Raw genomic sequence first — 5,575 nt, forward strand, 5'->3', positions numbered from 1 at the left:
GCGCTGGGAGCCGCGCTTCCAGCTCTGCAGCACTGATTACATTGAGGCTCTACAGCGCTGTATCTTGCAGTGCTCACAGGGGTGTTTTTTCACACCCCTGAGCACAAAAGTTGCAGCGCTGTAAAGTGCCAGTGTAGCCAAGCCTTGAGTGAAGTCAACCACAAGCCTGTCATGTCAATAACAGTAACATGTTTAAGAGTCAGAGGGCACCTGCACTTTTAAAGTTCTCTACAGTGACTCAAATTTTTGGACAATATATTTTCTTGCAAGTGTCATGGTGCATAACTTGCAAAGTTTAAACTTTTAAGAGGACAAATTGTCAGATATTATTCCGAGGGCACAATATTCTTTGTATGGGTCAAACTTGGGTTCTCAAGTTTGTGTCATATTTTAATACAATTAATCTATCAGAGATGAAGTGCACATAAATCTAGTTCACAGACTTTGTTCTGTATCACAAGTCTTGTGCTGACCCTGAAGGAATCACTTTAGCAACCGCTAAAGTTAATTTCACTTGTGTTTTTGTCCAGACCATAGCATGAAAATGATTTTTAGAAGTATGGTTACAGCCAGAAAACTGATTATACAATTGGCATCTTGAAACTGAGTACACCTATTTACGGACAGCAAATGTGGTGATGAATAGTACCGTACAGCCCAAATGACCATTGTAGCATCAAAATGACTGTAGAGTTAGGTAGGTCATGCTGAATTTTATTTTGCTGTATGAATCAACATTGGTTTAAATTTATATTACAATTTTGTTGTTATGTGATCTTATATTGAGCAAAATATTGGGGACTAGGACTGTTCACAGAGGTGACAAAATAGAAGGGGACATTAGATCAGTACATACATAAAGTAGATTATAGAGAAGGTCATCATGCTTCGGGTCTTAATCCAAATAACTAACTGACGGATGTTAGGAAAATACTTCCCCTAAGGTAAAAGTATTATAATTACTGCAGAATGGTAGCTGTTGCTTTGAGGAGGGGGGAAGGAAGAACATTTTCAAGGCCAAAAGAAGTGTGAGGTACCAAGTTCCCAATGTCTTAACTCCCCTTTGTGCATTAAAAATCTCCTCCTAAATAAAAGAAAATGGAGTGTTTTATATAAACAAGCTAATGATAGTTTCCTGTCTTAGTGACTTTTCTTGTGACCAGAATTTTTTGTTTAATGCTCTACACCTTCAGATTGCTGCACATTTCAAATTCTATGAACTCTATTTAAGAAACCAGTGCAAATTCTGATTAATAGTCAAGCTCCACAGCACTGATGTACATTTGGAATAGATTCCTCATGCATCCTTTACCATGATATCTAAACATTTCTACAAAGACTATAAAGAAAAAAGGAAATCACTTCAAGTGTTGTACAGTATTTTCACTCCAAGGCTACCTACTTTATACAAAGCAAAGATACTCACAGAAAATAAGACAAGCAAGTGTCACAACTACGGTATCCAAGCACAACTGTCTTCTGTCCAATAAGTTAATATAAATGTTCTATGTATTAGAAAAATTGGAGACGATAGATGAGAAAATGTCACATCAGAAATAGACAAAGTAACTTATGATCAATATAAATAGGACGATCGGCAGGAAGTTTCAAATACTGTTTGTTCTAATTTTGAAAGAAAACAAGAGGTCTTTAGTATTTCAGAATGATATATAGCAAGGATACAGTGAAACTTGGTTTTTCAGCCTCATTTTAAAGTGCTAATGTAACATGGACAGACCCTGATCATCAGGTTTGGACCTGGGGCCTATGGAGCTTAGTGCATGAGCCTTTACTGCATGAGCTAAAAGCCATAGAGCACTTAGCTACGGCTGTAGATCAGACTCATTAATCTCTTTCTTTAAGTGGTCTCGGTGCCACTAGATGGGACAGAACACCACACCCAGGAGATGTGTGGGCTACATAGTTCCCCTAGCTGAGGAAGTGCAGCCTGAGCTTCAGAGACTTCCCAGTTGAAATCCTGGACGAGCCCCCACTTGTAACACAACAAACCTGGGGCTTAGTGCATGAGTCTTTACTGCGTGAGCTAAACACCATATGGCTATGAACTAAGGCTGTAGAGTCAATCAATCACCACACCCAGGAGGTGTGTGGATTATACTTAACACAACTGCAAATCCTCATGCATAAAACAGGACAAACATTTCAGGATAAACACAACTAGCAAGATATATGTGTTGCAGAACAAATATTTTTGTAGTCTACATTAGAATTTAAGTGGTGTTAGCTAACATGTTAATTAATGCATGTTAAACCATGGCTAAGAATTTAATAGTTGAAGTAACAGAACTCTTAACATTTAAACCAGATTAAAATGTATTAACCTGGCTATTATTAAAAGCACACCAAAATAGGTATAAAATCAAGTCAGATGCGTCCAAGTCATGAAAAGCATATACAAAACTACATATTGTATCAAAAGGGTCAAAAAACTGGGAAGAACGTTAAAAGTTAACTTACTTAATGCTATGCATTTCCTGTTCTGTATACACTAGTACCCAAGACAGTAAGTCTATATAAACATTCATAGAGAGACCATTTTTGAGAAGAATTCATTTATTTCAAAAAAGCTATTTTTATCCATTTTTCTTTCTAGCACTTGTTGGCTGAATAGATCTGCAAGGAACTCACAGATGACAAGCTCATGAATACTAACATACGTTGATTTATGGTTGGGCAAATTGTAAGAAGTTCAGTTTGGACAAAATGTTTTAAGACCCCTTCTCTGTGAACTCATTAACAGGCCATAGTTATGCAATAACTCTTTCCAACTTCTCGCAACAATGTGCCAGATACCATTTTATAGAGAAGATCATGTCAAACACCAGAAAATCTACTGTAACTGTCTCCGTTGTACCTTTATAGCCAAGAAAGGTTAACCATGGCTCCAAATAAAGTTATTAATAAATGCCACTCTGAGCACTAGTCAGAAAGCACATGAGAAACAGTATAATTATATACAGTATATATTTCTCCATAATTAGGCAAAGACACCGAATTAAGAAATTATATTTTAATATCAAATGCTGATTTACTGTATATTACTGCTTTTCAATATACAAAATTCAAGCATTTGTTAAGACAGCTTCTCCTGTTACTTGCTATATTTAACCCTCTGACACCAGTATCCTCAATATTCTGGTTTGCAAACACTGCTGGCAATTAGCGCCAACAGGTTAATCTGATAGGACTCAAAGGATTTAATAAGAACGGCCATACTGGGTCAGACCAAAGGTCCATCTAGCCCAGTATCCTGTCTACCGACAGTGGCCAATGCCAGGTGCCCCAGAGGGAGTGAACCTAACAGGNTCCACAAGTTGACTGTGCACTATGTGAAGAAGAACTTCCTTTTATTTGTTTTAAACCTGCTGCCTACTAATTTCATTTGGTGACACCTAGTTCTTGTATTATGGGGTAAATAAATAACTTTTCCTTATCTACTTTCTTCACATCACTCATGATTTTATATACTTTTATCATATGCCCTCTTAGTCTCCTCTTTTCCAAGCTGAAAAGTCCTAGCCTCTAATCTCTCCTCACATGGGACCCGTTCCAAACTCCTAATCATTTTAGTTGTCTTCTCTGAACCTTTTCTAGTGCCAGTATATCTTTTCTGAGATGAGGAGACCACATCTGTACGCAGTATTCAAGATGTGGGTGTACCATCAATTTATATAAGGGCAATAATATATTATCCTTCTTATTCTCTATCCCCTTTTTTATGATTTCTAACATCCTGTTTGCTTTTTTGACCGCCTCTGCACACTGCGTGGACATCTTCAGAGAACTATCCACGATGACTCCAAGATCTTTTTCCTGATTTGTTGTAGCTAAATTAGCTTCCATCATATTTCCCTTTGATCTTACTGACAGCAGAGCATTTTGGAGTAGGAATCCAGAATGTTATCTTCTGTAGGAATAAATGGATTAGTTTAAGAAACTTCAAAAAGCTTATCAGTGCTGAAAGCCACAATGTTGATTCTTTTATGTACGGATTTTGGATAACACAGGAGCTTTTAATTAAAAACAGGTTTCTAAATGGTAACTATTTTATTTTTAATGTTAACAATGGACACATTTAAAATTGATAGTTCTCTTAATTAAGGATGAATGGTTAAGTAGATTGTGCTGCACGTACTCAAAGCCCCTCTTCTCTTAAAGCCCTTGCCAAAATCTCTTTCAAACAGAAGTGACAAATTCTGCAGAATAGCCTGCTCATGTGAAAATAGCAAGATGTGCTGTCAACTGCAACACTTGTCGTTAGAAGAGGATCCTGGATTTCAATCTCATGTGTGTCATCACTGCCTCTGGAAAAAACTAACTGAAGCTGCAATAATTTTTAAATTGCTGATGTATTCCACATACAAGGAATCCAGTTTGCTACCAGACTGTTAGAAATGTGAGGCCCTCCAGTCGTTTTAAAGCACTCTTTTGGGTGCTGCAATTGTGAATTTCATTTATATCAAGAATATTTTACCCTGCCAAGTTGCATCTGTGATATAACTGGAATCCATCTATCCCTTCAAAGTCGGACAATTTATACAGAAATTTGTGTTGGTATTTTTAATTCTGGATCTTTCAAAAAATATTACTTTTGAATCAAATCATTTAAAATATTACACTTAATTCAGGAGTACAGTGCAATACCCATAAGTTTAAATATAGTAGTTACCATTAACAGTATGGCATTGTGCAATAGCTCTCACCTAGAGTTACCACAGTTTTCTATACTAGGAACAGGAAATAGTTGTGTAAGCAGTTGACAAACCGATATAGTGGCATCCACGGCACAACCAATACCTATACTAGGATATGCAATAATTTTATTCTCTCAAGTTAGTGAAAACTTGAATGTATATTTAGAACTATTTCACAAAAAAAAAATATAGTCTAATAATTTTAAGGAAATAGAAGACAGTTACCTTTTCTGTAACTGGTGTTTGAGAGGTGTTGCTCATGTCTATTCCACAATAGGGGTGCGTGTTTGCCACGTGCACTGATGTCGGACGCTTTTCTCCTAGCAGTACCCGTAGGGGAGTGCCCCTAGAAACTCCTGGAGTGGCGCCTCCATGGCGTGGTATAAGGGGCGCTGTGTGCTCCCCCCTCCCTCCGTTCCTTCTTGCCAGACAACTCTGACAGAGGGGAAGAAGGGCAGGATGTGGAATAGACATGAGCAACACATCTCAAAGAACACCAGTTACAGAAAAAGTAACTAACTGTCTTTTCTTCTTCGAGTGATTGTTCATGTGTATTCCACAATAGGTGATTCCAAGCTACATCTATCATAAGCATAATTCCTAATTCTGAACCTTAGAGTCCAAAATGTGGGTGCCTACATGAAACCTCCAAGCTTAATTACCAGCTTGGATCTGATAGCACTGCCACCAGTCAAAAATTTCCAGTGTTTGGCTCACTCTGGTCTCCCCAAAATCTTCCCTGGGGGACCCCAAGACTCAGATGCCCTGAGTCTTACCACAAAGGGAAATAACCCCCCCCCTTGTCTTCTCTTTACTTCTTCCCCAGGCTTCCCCTCTGTGGGTTATCCTGGAAGATTACT

The 5,575-nt window shown here is 37.9% G+C and overlaps 1 protein-coding gene across 3 annotated transcripts in view; it reads right to left on the reverse strand.

The window, feature by feature from the left end:
• Positions 1–5,575, reverse strand: part of CTDP1 (CTD phosphatase subunit 1) — a 201,125-nt gene that overhangs the window by 58,417 nt on the left and 137,133 nt on the right. The window lies entirely within an intron of this gene.

The sequence above is a fragment of the Chelonoidis abingdonii genome, chromosome 2 (assembly GCF_003597395.2).
Source record: "Chelonoidis abingdonii isolate Lonesome George chromosome 2, CheloAbing_2.0, whole genome shotgun sequence".
NCBI lineage: Eukaryota > Metazoa > Chordata > Testudines > Testudinidae > Chelonoidis > Chelonoidis abingdonii.